This window comes from Rhipicephalus microplus, unplaced genomic scaffold (genome assembly GCF_043290135.1).
Source record: "Rhipicephalus microplus isolate Deutch F79 unplaced genomic scaffold, USDA_Rmic scaffold_19, whole genome shotgun sequence".
NCBI lineage: Eukaryota > Metazoa > Arthropoda > Arachnida > Ixodida > Ixodidae > Rhipicephalus > Rhipicephalus microplus.
The window spans coordinates 11,371,497-11,385,094 of NW_027464592.1; the positions used below are offsets into that span (position 1 = coordinate 11,371,497).

General features: G+C 48.6%; 1 protein-coding gene across 1 annotated transcript in view; it reads left to right on the top strand.

Annotated features, from left to right (window-relative positions):
- Window positions 1-489: 489 nt before the first annotated feature.
- Window positions 490-13,598, top strand: part of LOC142785210 (uncharacterized) — an 84,932-nt gene continuing 71,823 nt past the window's right edge. Inside the window, exons 1-2 of the mRNA XM_075883659.1 lie at window positions 490-562; window positions 631-683. The gene's annotated coding sequence lies outside the window, so the exon portion shown is untranslated. The remainder of the gene's footprint in view (window positions 563-630; window positions 684-13,598) is intronic.

The window sequence follows — 13,598 nt, forward strand, 5'->3', positions numbered from 1 at the left end:
AACAGCATGGCATAGCGCCCGCACAAAGCACAGATAACAAAGCGCGCTACGGTTGTTACGCGGAGCGTCGGCGAAAAATGGTGCGAGCGAAAAAGAAAAACACAAGCAAAGCGCAAGATCCACACGTCCCTAAAGTCAACCGCGAAGGAGACCAATCATCGTGCAGAAAAAGTGTGGGAGGCCGGGAGGATGCCAAGGGGGGCGAGGAGGGAGAGAGGAGGTCGAGTGCGTGGCGGCGAGTACAGTGAATGGCGGTACTTTCTCAAGATCAAGGGACTTTAGCTATGATTAGCTACGCTATTCAACCGGTGCGAATAACGTCGTCAGCTCGGTGCTGGAACCGGCGCCTTTGCAGCCACAACGTGAAAAGCAGAAAAGAAGGCACAAATTTGATAGAGCAAAGACAGCGACACCCACGTTTCGTTTTGCCATCTGATACGACGGGATTCGCATGCACACCGCAGCAGGCGTCGAGTCGCTATAGATAGCGCTCCGATGCTTTCGGCCGCGCGATCTGGTTGTCCGCACACCTATGCTCACACCTGCACACAAAGCTGATAACGTGATTCGAGAAACATCTGCATGCATTTGCTGGAGTTAATCCTGCGCCTGTTTTCGCATGGCCGCCAGTGATGTGGGACTGGTGACCGCCACGAGCCGATCAGCGAGCTTGGCGACCGCAGGTAGGTCTTTCTGCTCTGACACCTCGACAACCAAGCGAACACATGACGGCAGCTTTTGCAAAAACAGTTCTCGAAAAAAATGCTCCGTCTAAGCTGTTTATTGTTTCGCAGCGTAGTAGTTGCGTGTGCCACAGCGCCTTACGAGGAGTACGGTCAACACGGTTCCTGTCGTTAAGCAATTGCGGTGGTCGCTGTGATTCGGGGAGCGTGACACGGTGGATGAGAGACCTATGCTTTTTCAGCAGGTGGGTCGAGCAAGAGATCCCGCGATTCACTGGCTGGGGGTGGCGGGGGGGCTGCTTATACGATGTCGTGATATTTGATCAAGTCTGAAGTGATGCGTTGCGCTGACAACTGGGCTTTTCTACTTGAATAAACTTGAGTACGGGGTCCGCGGTCCAAAACGATGGCAGCTTACCGTAGACTGAGGAGACTGGGCGTAGCGTTCGTTGTGGACGTCGAAGTCATAGTCGCGTTGAAGCTCAATCGCGGTGGCTGCACCACAATTCGAGTCACCAATGTTGAAACGCACCGCCAGGCGGAGCAGGTCGCGCAAGCAAGATAAGCCACACGCGCCCCGAACAAGAACGGAACCTTTATGTTCTTTGAAGTGCACTAAGAAAAGTCACGTTGCTCCTCGTGCTTGTGCTGTTGGCTATCACGCACAGAAGTACCGTTTCACAGCGCTACAGAAACACGTTGCTCCTATGACGACAGTGCTGGATCGAGATGGGGGCTGCGTTCCGGAAAGCCGCGATTCAGTGAAACATCGTCGCCAATGTAATAAGGTTCTAATTGGGAGGAGCGCAATTTTCGCACGTGTTTATGCATCAGGCATTTCCGAATAATCTATGTGCCTTGAACGCATGCTCGACGCGTGACCGTAGGCCTTACTCGATAGAACTCGCCACTGAAGTTAAGGAGAACATAGCACTTTTCGCGTAAGAAAATGCTTCATACGCACGTAAACATCCATGTTTTTAGGAAAACAATAAAAGGCACACACAACAATTTTGATTTGTAAAAAATTGTGATCTTAAAATTTCACACAAGCACAGCTCCAGCTGTATAGTTACATTTCCGGTCGGCAGACGCATTGTCTTACGTGAACGTAACATATTTTTATTTTCAAGTTTGACTTTTCTACTTTGTACAACTTATTACGCATAGAATACGCATAAAATTTACAAGACATCTACCAACCACAATATTTCACCCAAAGAACTGTTTAAAATACAGAAATAATGCAAATTTATGTGTTCAAAAGTGATGTGGCGGTACATAATATTTTTTATTCATCATATTTACATAACACCTCGGCTCCAACACAAAGTTCGAAGGCATCTCCAGTTTTTGGAGAAAGCTTTCCGCTTCCTGCTGTGAAGACAAATGGTGTTGTTAAAGAAGTTCGCTTTGGGGTGGGCATCCTGTTGCAAAAAAAAAAAAAGACAACTTTTCCCGGCACCACATTCGCTTCTTCGTATTATGTCCAAGTGCAATGAAGAGCATACCCACTCAGGAAAACTGCTTCGTTCAGCACTTAGCAAGTGTTTTCCAGTGCAATAAACACTGGGGACCATTAAGCTTTGCCTTTAAGAGTTGAACGCGATAGCGAAATCGGGCCCCTAGTGCGACCTTCAACCCCTAAGTGTAACTTATTAATATGTTTTGTTACGTAAACACACACACAGTAGATTGTACCAGCGCACGAACGAATGGTACATACAGACTTTTGATCTAAAGCAAGAGTTGCATGGCCTCCAAAATGCATGCCACGCGTTTGCCTTCTCGGAGGCCATGAAGAGTCTAACAATGCCTCACAGATGCCAGCTCATTATCTAGCGTTTACTGTTTGCTTGATCAACGCCTCTGGAAAGGCATGATAATTTTTCCGCTAGATGGGCATAGTTGTCCATTTTTAGAGCTGTTTGAAAGTTCTTGTCTGTTTTTAGCGGCAATGGCTGCACTATCGCGGCCTTTATCGACGTAGTTTGTTAGCCTCCCATATTTCCCTACAAATCACCGAATGGGCTCGTTTTCGTCGTGACACCAGTCGAACAAAATGCGTTAAGGAGACTCTTTTCACTACATGGCATTTATGTAGTGTTTTTTTTTTTTCGAAGCAGCTGCAAATAACATCGTGGCTTTGTGGTAGGACATCTGCTAGGCATGCAAACTGCCAGAGTGCGATCCTCAGTGGGACTGCAAACTTCAATATATATTTGATTTGCTTCTTTCTCAATTTCTCGCTCGCAATCAACGGTGCCGACGCCCACGGCGTAATTTCTGCTACATGAGCCCCCTAACGCTATCGTGTTAAGAAGTTCAAGTCGTCTCGTACCCCATCTGAGCTGGATGCTTTTTGGGGTTCTTCGCTATTCGGTGGCGACTGTTCATTGGGGTCATTTTCAGCGGATGGCGCTTCCGCGGTTATACTTCTTTGCTTGTCGCTTTCTTTTGCTCCTGCGCTGAGAGTCGTTTTGCTGAGGAGAAAGCCGCCGTGATGTGTACTAGGGGACGTCGCTACAGTGTACTAGAGGAGGGCTTACTCTGCCGCTCCTATGACGCATTTGGCGTCACATAAGGAGAGGTGGCGCCACCGGCATCTTCAATGGAAGCTTCTGCTCGCCGGCGGCCGCTCGTAAGAGTTGCGACGTGCATTTTTTCAGTATTTGTTATAAACTTGCATGTTTTGACTGATCTCTGAGTATAATCACAAATAAGACCAACCCCCTTACCTTTCCGTATACTATAGAAAACACAACTATCGACAAAAGCGACCAAGTAAAATACTTAGGCATTACTTTCTCATCGAACCTCAACTGGGAACCACGTGTTTTAGCCATATTTCGTAAAGCGGAGAGGAAGCTTTCCTTCCAGAGGAGAAAATTGCGCACTGCACCATCACACCTTAAACTTTATGCATACAAAACACTAATTATACCATGTTTAGAGTACACCTACCTCATCTGGAGTCCACATCAAAAGCACTTCATTAATAAAATAGAAATAATCAAAAATTGGCAGGTAGATTTGTATACTCAGACTTCTCGAGGCAATCTAGTTCTGCAGGCTTGCTCGCAAGGCCAAACTTAAAGCCTCTTTCGCATAGCAGAATTATCTTGCGACTAAAATTTGTTTACCAATTATATCATGGTCAATTCCGCATATCACGATCTCATTACCTTCTAAACTCGCCCAAACACTCATCGCGACTAAACCATTAGAAAATTATCCACCAACCTTTCAGTCGTGTTAACGCTCACAAACATTCTCTTTTTCCGTCAGCTATCCACCATTGGAATAGACTAGACAACAATATTGTGTGCTGTAACACCATTCAATCATTTATGAACAGAATACAGTGTGTCCATTTTGAATTATGAGTTGTTTGCCATTGTATTTTTTCCTTGTTGTTCCATTATGCATTTTTTAGATGCCTAGTATGTATTTTCTTGTCTCCACTCCCGCATGGGCCGTGAAAAGCCTGCAGTATGTTCAAATAAAAACAAATATTAAGAGTGTATGTTGCCCTCGGTTCGCAGTGTATCCCTTTTCTTTTGATTCGCGACTCCCTGAGGGGAATATAGAGCGATGTAAGCCGTGTGACTGTGCCGGACCTCTACCCAGTGCCACTCGAACAGACCTACTGCCTGCAGGGCGCGAACATCTTCTCAGATCTAGTGAGAGCATACCATCAGATACGTGCTGCTTGTTTCGTAAATTGAAATAAGAACGCCATTCGGAATGTTTGAATTTCTACGGATTTTGGCGTACGGAATGCTGGCCGAACTTTTCAGCGGTTCATGAAAGGCATTGTGCGAGGCCTCGACTTTTCCACGGTTTAGCTGGATAACCTGCTGATCGATAGCCGCACGCCCGAAGAGTACGAGAGTCGTCTATGCTGCGTGTTACAGTGACTGGCAGAACATGGCATCGTTATCAATGCGGCCAAGTACATGTTCGGAGTACCATCGCTGCCACTTTGGGGCTACAGTATTTCGAGTGCGGGACTGCAATCATATCCGGACAAGGTTGTAGCAGTAGGACGGTTTCCAAACAAAAAACCATCCGCCAGCTCCTAGAGGTCCTAGGACTCGTAAACTTCTACCGTAGGTTTGTTCAGAAGCGCACCCACATCCTTGACCCGCCGCACAGCCTAATAGCAGCTCCAGGAACTAAGGCAAGCGACATTGGGTGGAACGACAGAGCGGTAGATGCGTTTTGGCGTATGAAGGAGTCTCTCACGAATGCCGCTCTGCTCACATACCCGCCAATCGGGGTACCACAATGTGTATTGGTGGACGTCTCAGACGTGGCTATTGTAGCCGTGCTAATGCAGAACTCATGCGGAAGGTGGCAACCAATTTTTCTTTAGAAAATTGAGCGCAGCCAACCACTAATACATCACCTTTGGTAGGAAGCTTCTGGCCATATACGTGGCTCTACGACTTTTCCGTCACTACGTAGGTCAAGAATTTTTCGTACTCATGGATGATAAGCCACTGACTTACGCAATGCATCCGATCAACCCCAATACGGGTGCGCAGGTGGCACGGGAGCTCCACCAAATGCCTTACATCGCAGAATTGACGACGAATATACGTCATGTGAGCGAGGAAGACAATGCAGCGGCATCTTACGCGCAGCTCTGTGAACGCCGTCTGCCTGCCACACTAGTGACGGCTCAACGCAGTGATCCGGAGTGGAAGCGTCTACTGAAGTCCACAACCAGCGCCTTGAAGCTGCAATGAGTGATGGACCGACAGGATCTGTATGTTGTGATATGTCCACCGTTAGGGCCAGGCTGTTCGTGCCACCGGACCTTCACCGCAACATTTATGAATATCTGCATGGCATCTCGCATCCGGGAATCCAATCCACTCAGCGGCTGCGCAGAGCTATAGGTTCGTGTGGCCCAGAATGAACCGCAATGTCCGGCGTTAGACAATAGGCAGTGTCCGTCCTTGTCAGCGCTCCGAAGTGAAGCATCATACTGTGACGAAGATGGCGCTTGAGGAAACCGAGTGCTTTATTGAACGCTGAGACTACATTAGCGATGTGCGTGTGCCATGATAAGTCATATGATAAGGTAATTCCAAGGGATAAATAACAAGAGGGAAGGCAGGGAGGATAACCAAGCACATGCCCGGTTTGCTACCCTACGCCGGGGGAATGGGAAGGGGGCATAAAGATGAGAGAGAGAGAGGAAAGAGAAGAAAGAGAGAGAGAGAGAGAAGAACAAAAAAAGGAAGATTGTCAGTCAATCGGCTGGCGCGTATGCAGCGGTAGCACGGCACAAAAGTTAGAGGTGGTCACGTAGGCCTGTAGTCTTCAAAAAGCACAAGGCAGCTTTGACTGCTTTTTGAGCCGACGAAAGGCGATGACGGTGTTCCAGTAGCATCTGCACAGAGAGTAGCCGATCGTACAATTGTCGCAAGGCATCCGAAAGCTTCTGTGATTCCAAGACATTTATAATTTGGTACCAGGTCAATTGGGTGGTTAACGATGAAATATTGGAAACGATATGGGCTGTGACGACGGGAAAAAGACAAGGTGGCATTTAGACGAATTAGGGGCATTAATTATGTCTTGCACTAATTAAGAAGGCTGTTAAGATTTTTTTTAGGTCTAGGTGATCATGGGGGTTAAATATAGTATGATAAATGGCACAGTCATCGGTGAACATGCGAATGCTGCAGGTTATATGACTGGGCAAGTCGCTAATATATATTAGGAAAAAAGGGGAGGACCAAGGACACATTCTTGAGGAACGCCTGATGTGACTGAGAGATCTCGAGGGTTAGATTGATGACCGTTAACGAAGACAGACTGTGAACGATTAGTGGGAAATTGTTCAATCCATTGAAGAATGCTAGGTTGTAGGTGAAGCTGTGAAAGTTTTAACAAAAGGCAGTGGTGAGGAGCCTTGTCAAATGCTTTAGAATAGTGTAGAAAGATTACGTCGGTCTCCATGTTACGGTCCAGGTTAGTGTGCAAATCGTGAAGAAAGAGCACTAATTGCTTTTCACAGGAGAGGCCTTTTCCGAAATCCGTGTTGTGATTGATGAAAGAAGTTACAGGAGTCAAAAACCTCACTATTTGCGAGTTGATGACGTGTTCTATAATTTTGGAGGGCACACTAGTTATCGAAATGGGATATCACTGCTGATACGGTGGCCCACACTTTCATCTGCCCCTGGTTGCGCGATTCGAAGTTCTATCGACCGTGACAACGGATCGCGGAACGCAATTGGAGTGCCCTATTCGGTATAATCAAGCGGCTCCTAGGAATCCGGCGCGTCCGAAAAACGGCCTACCATCCCATCAGCAACGGTATGGTGGAAAGGCTCCATCGACAACTGAAGACTAGCCCGACAGCAACTTCAAGTCACAGTTGGGTGGAGGCTCTACGTCTGGTTTTATTGAGAATTAGGTCGAATATGAAGGCGGACATTGGCTGCTGCTCGGCTTAAATCGTACACGGTACAATTCGCCTTCTGGGGGAGTTTGTCGCCGACAGTAAAAACGCAAACGCCCAGGTCAACAGCGAGTACCCCTTGCGACTGCAAGGCATTGTAAGCAAGCTGTGACTTGTGCCCAGTGATCTCTACTCCTGCCAGTTCGTGAAGCACGACGCTGTACATCGTCCACTCCAGCCCCCTTATGATGGGTCATTCAAGGTGGTGAAACGAGGAGAAAAGCACATCACGATCGAAAGAGGTGGCTGTCATGGCGTGGTTTCGCTTGACCACGTAAAACTAGCGCATGTGGGCAACAGTGAAGTGGTCGTGCACCATCTCCAGTTCCACAGCCAAGAAGGCTACCAGCAGACCAGACTGAACCAGACCAACCACTCCTCCAAAGGTTCACGCGGAGTGGACGACTCACAAGGCCTCCGGTGCGAATGGACGTTTGAACCAGAACGTTGTGTTGACCCGTTTACTAGGGGCGGGAGAGAGCATTGTAGCGCTGCGAAACAGGGCTTCTGTGCGCGACGCGAGTTCGCGAATGCCAATAATGGGAACCACGTGACGTTTCTTCGTGCACTTCAAAGGAAATAAAAGTTCAGTTGTTTGGGATGCGTGTGGCTTACGTCGCTTGCGCGACCTGCTCGGCCAGTGTCACAGAACGAGCGCTAAAAATAGGCGCGCCGCAAATTCTTGCGGTAACGCGCGGAAGAAACGCCGCGAAGTCAAAAGAAACAAAAAAAGGGAAAGAAAAAGAAAACAAACGGCCAAGGCTCCCCGGGCGCGCGCTCTCCCCGCAGAAGCGTGGCTTCCTCGACGAACCTCCTCACCCCACAACGGCGGCCGAGCAAGCCCGCGATTTTTGTAGAACGAAGGAGGCGTGGTCACGCCGAGATGAGTCATCCGACGCGGAGGGCAGTCGAACCGTTTCGCGCCTCTCCCCAGCCTTCGTTGCGCATCGCGCCGACGAAATGAGGAGAACTTTCTGGAAGGTGGCGCGGAACGTATTTAATCGAGCAGCCGAGACGAGAAATCAGGAGGAGACGGAAGTTAACGCCAGAGCGCGTAGGGATTCCGCCGTGTAGTCGGCGAAAGTTTTGGTCCGTAGAGACGAAGCCGGAGATTAAGAGGATTACCACCTGAGGGGTGAAGGCTCGGGCTACAGGCAAGAGCGTGTGTTTACCGCTATCGAGCGAAGACCCGTGGCAACAGCTGCGGGTGTGAAGCCGACGTGTTCCGGCGAAGAAGTTGAAGTTTAAAGAGTGGCCAATTGAAGACGGGAGGTTTCCTGGAAGAGAAACTTCAGGGGGCAGCGGAACGACAACAACGCTGGACTTTGAGTGAGTGATTCTCGGAAGAGTATCATTCAGACTTTTGTTCCAAGGACTTTGGACTGAATAGGTTTTCTATCTCTTTAGTCTTTAAGTGTCTTGGTTGTTCAATGCATGCGACTGCATTGTAGTGCGTATTGTTGTCCGTGTCCGTTGTTTCAAGTGTGGCTGATTGTATTGTGTAATACGTTGATTGATTGGTTTGATTGGTGACATATTGTATGCAACTATTGTGGAGTGTGCATTTTTGTGTATTGTTTTCGATCTGCCATTATTGAGAATATAATTTGTTTGTTTATCAACTCTCGGCTCCGACTTGTTCTTTGGGCCACAGCCGGCGTACGCTGGCGCGCCAAAAAGGACCACTTCTAAATTGTCCACGCTTTCGTGGTGCGGTTCGGGGGGCCGATACTTCGGCCCTTGGAATTAGCCCGGCGATCGCCTCCCTAATTAACGGGACTTGTGTGACAATTAATCTGGCGTCCGCGAAACAGGACCTTTTGGTGCACAGTGTGTCCAAAGTAGTGAGAAAGAGCCTCGAGTTGTTGATAGTGCTATCGGAACGATTTTGTGTGTTGTTCAGTGTTCTCGTTAACGAGTGCAGGGGAGTGTTCCGATAGACTGATTTAGGCAGATACTTTTTGCACGCGGCAAGGTTTTATTTGCGAGTTACGAGACACAATGGATCTCGAAAAGTTAGTTGCTCTTGGTGAGAAGATGGGTCTTTCTGGCGCCGAACTACGGAAGTGGGTAAGCCAGAAGGAGAAAGAGGCGGTGGAGAGAGAGAGGTTGGCAGCTGAGAGGGCCAAGGAAGAAAAGGCAGCTGAGTTGGAGAGAGAAACGCTGGCAGCTGAAAGAGCGAAAGAAGAAACAGAGCAGCAATTGAAGTTGAGCTGGAGAGAGAAAGGTTGGCAGCTGAGAGAGCCAAGGAAGAAAAAGCAGCTGAGTTGGAACAAGAGAAGTTGGCAGCCGAAAGGGCGAGAGAAGAAAGAGAAGCGAGGGAGCGACAGCTGAAAGAAGAAAGAGAAGCGGAGATGGCTGAAAGGGAACGGCAGCGGCAGCACGAAATTGAACTCGAGCGGCTCCGTTTGCAACAGCGAAGTGAAACTCCCGTCCAACCTAGAGTTGAAAGCAGCGAACGGGAGGATCATGGCTTCCGCTTGAACCCAAGCAAGTTGCTCGTGGCGTTTGATGAAAGGAAGAGCGACCTTGACGCGTACCTTCACCGATTTGAGACGATTGCGAAGAGCCAGAATTGGCCGGAACATCAATGGGCAACTGCTTTGAGTACTTGCTTGAGTGGTGAAGCGCTCAGTGTGTACGGTAGGCTGACGCCGACCGATGCAGCCAACTATGCAAAGGTGAAAGCTGCTTTGTTGAAGCGATTTAGATTCACTGTGGAAGGATTCCGGGACAGATTTCGGACAGGAAAGCCAGCTGACGGTGAGACGGCTACGCAGTATGCCGCCCGACTTTGCCATTATTTCGACAGATGGATTGAACTTTCAGGGACAGCGCAGGAGTACGATGAGCTTAGAGAGCTGCTAATTAGAGAACAATTTCTTACTAGTTGCCACCCAAGCCTGTCACTGTACTTAAAAGAGAGGAAGGCTGGCTCACTTGAAGACATGCTTGAATTGGCTGATCAATTCTTGGAAGCGCAAGGAGGCACTAATTTGGCCAAGGTAAAGAAGGAGTGTCCCGACGATTCGAAGAAATTGGCTCCCGAAGAAAAGAAGCGTGCACCAGAGAGCATTCCGCGATGTTTTCTGTGCAACCGAGTGGGTCATCGCGCGAAAAACTGTCGAACGATCTTTACGAGCCCTACGGTTGTAAAATGTTTCAAGTGTGGTCAGACTGGGCACAAAGCAGATGCATGTCGGAACGGAGTGAGTCAAACTCACCAGGTATCCTGTGTGCAAGCAGCACCGAAATCTGATAATAATGCCGTCACTGATGGATTCGTAGAGTTGAAGAATGGGGAGAAAATTCCTATTGTGGGGGCTGTAATGTCAAAACCGCCAACCGGTGTTACGAAGGGAATGCCAACGCTTCCTGGAACGATTGCAGGCAAGAAGATTACGGTTCTAAGAGACACCGGTAGCTCCACGGTTATCGTGAGGAGAGATTTGGTACGGGAAAGTGAGTTGACAGGCAGAACGAAAGCGGTTTGCCTAATTGATCGTACGGTTCGAATGCTTCCCGAAGCAGAAATTGAGGTCGAAACCCCGTACTTCAGCGGGAAGGTTACTGCTTTATGCATGACGACCCCCCTGTATGACCTTGTCATCGGGAACATCGACGGGGCGCGAGGGCCAAGTGATCCAGAATGTTTGGGAGAAGACCTGAAGATAGAGCCCTCGCCAACACAGCGGCCGCGAGACACAGTGAAGGAGCAGCCCGTGACGGATCTCACTAGAGCCCAAGGCGAAGCCGCGGCGCAAGAGACAGCGAAGGAGAAGGCGATCGTGTCGAATAAGTTCACGGGCCGAGCAACCGGATTTACGTCGGCGCGACCTCAACCGACCGACAGTGTAAAGGAGACGGAGTTGGCCAGCCGGGCAAAATGTAGAGGCATGATCAAGTGGGTAAATAAACAGACAGGACCCGTCGAATGTAATGACGCGTTAATGGTGTCGGAAGAGACAACGATGGCTGAGACGACGCCTCAGATATCGTCGTTGGAAAGGGCTCGCCGAAAAAGAACCTGGAAACACAAGAAAAGATCGAGCGAGCACCGCAAGAAAGGGCGCAAGCGCCGCTCAAAGTACACAGGATAAGTGTTTAAGTCGAATCAGAATGTGTTTGGCAGTGCTGAGTGCCATATGTTGTGTTAGTGTTGTGTTATCCTGTGTCACAAGTGTCGAAGTGTCTGTGCTGTGATGTGATGTATAGTGTTGTATAATTGTTGTAAAGACAGAACCTTGTACGTTTGTATTGTTTGGAATGTGTGATGAAGCGTTGTACTCATGTACCTGCGGTTATATTACATGTGTGTGAGATTGAATGTAATGTCCAATCGTATTGAGTGATATATTGTGAATGTGAAATGTCATGAGCGACGGATTGTGTTACAGTCTGTGAGAGTGTGTGGTGACTGTTTGCGCTCGTTTGTGTGGTTTTGAATATTATGAGATAATATTCTTAAAGGGGGGGGCAGTGTCACAGAACGAGCGCTAAAAATAGGCGCGCCGCAAATTCTTGCGGTAACGCGCGGAAGAAACGCCGCGAAGTCAAAAGAAACAAAAAAAGGGAAAGAAAAAGAAAACAAACGGCCAAGGGGGCGCGCGCTTTCCCCGCAGAAGCGTGGCTTCCTCGACGAACCTCCTCACCCCACAACGGCGGCCGAGCAAGCCCTCGATTTTTCTAGAACGAAGGAGGCGTGGTCACGCCGAGATGAGTCATCCGACGCGGAGGGCAGTCGAACCGTTTCGCGCCTCTCCCCAGCCTTCGTTGCGCATCGCGCTGACGAAATGAGGAGAACTTTCTGGAAGGTGGCGCGGAACGTATTTAATCGAGCAGCCGAGACGAGAAATCAGGAGGAGACGGAAGTTAACGCCAGAGCGCGTAGGGATTCCGCCGTGTAGTCGGCGAAGGTTTTGGTCCGTAGAGACGAAGCCGGAGATGAAGAGGATTTCCACCTGAGGGGTGAAGGCTCGGGCTACAGGAAAGAGCGTGTGTTTACCGCTATCGAGCGAAGACCCGTGGCAACAGCTGCGGGTGTGAAGCCGACGTGTTCCGGCGAAGAAGTTGAAGTTTAAAGAGTGGCCAATTGAAGATGGGAGGTTTCCTGGAAGAGAAACTTTAGGGGGCAGCGGAACGACAACAACCCTGGACATTGAGTGAGTGATTCTCGGAAGAGTATCATTCAGACTTTTGTTCCAAGGACTTTGGACTGAATAGGTTTTCTATCTCTTTAGTCTTTAAGTGTCTTGGTTGTTCAATGCATGCGACTGCATTGTAGTGCGTATTGTTGTCCGTGTCCGTTGTTTCAAGTGTGGCTGATTGTATTGTGTAATACGTTGATTGATTGGTTTGATTGGTGACATATTGTATGCAACTATTGTGGAGTGTGCATTTTTGTGTATTGTTTTCGATCTGCCATTATTGAGAATATAATTTGTTTGTTTATCAACTCTCGGCTCCGACTTGTTCTTTGGGCCACAGCCGGCGTCCGCTGGCGCGCCAAAAAGGACCACTTCTAAATTGTCCACGCTTTCGTGGTGCGGTTCGGGGGGCCGATACTTCGGCCCTTGGAATTAGCCCGGCGATCGCCTCCCTAATTAACGGGACTTGTGTGACAGCCAGCAATTCGTTCCAACATTTGTTTTGTATTAATAAACAAGAAATGCGAATGCGCAGGGATACAATTCTGACCGTGCGGGTAGTAAGAGCTTATTCAGTATAACACAGCCCGCTAAGATAAGACGCAACGTCCGCTTATAGCGTAGGCGCGGACGTTGCGGAGGAAATGCTTGTGAAGCCATCGCTCGTAGGCAACATGAGGTGCCTCAAGTGTGCGTATGCGTCTTAGCACACTACCCCTATTAATACACTATTAGTACACTAGTACACTGTAACCCTTTTCTCACTCTCACGGAGACTTTAAAATATCTCTCGTCTCTTCTCAGCATGGATTTTTATGGCGAAAGCTGTTATGAGATCACAACAAGGGTCGATTTTGGTACCACCGCCACCGGTGTCCGTAACTCTTAGTGCATAAAATAAGAAAAAAAAAGCAACGAAACAAAAAAAAAACGTCATGGAATGCGTGGAAGACGCAGCATGCACAGTCACAGCGACAGTTGGAAGAGCGGCCTTTCACAGCCTTTTCTAAACACTCATTGCGTAACTGCTGCAAGCATACTTGCTTGACACCCACGAAGGCATTAATCAACAAAATTTTAGGGCGGTAGACCGGCATTCGCTATTCTATTTTTTCGCATTCTTCTTAGAAGAGTAGGATCCGCTAAACACATGCAAGCGGTTTTGTGCCAATTGTTCATGCAGTGACTGACGACGATGAGTAATAACGCCTGAAGTGGGTATGTGCCACAGTTAATAGGTGATCAAGAACAAGCTTTTGTAATGGGTTGGAGCACTGGACGACCCAC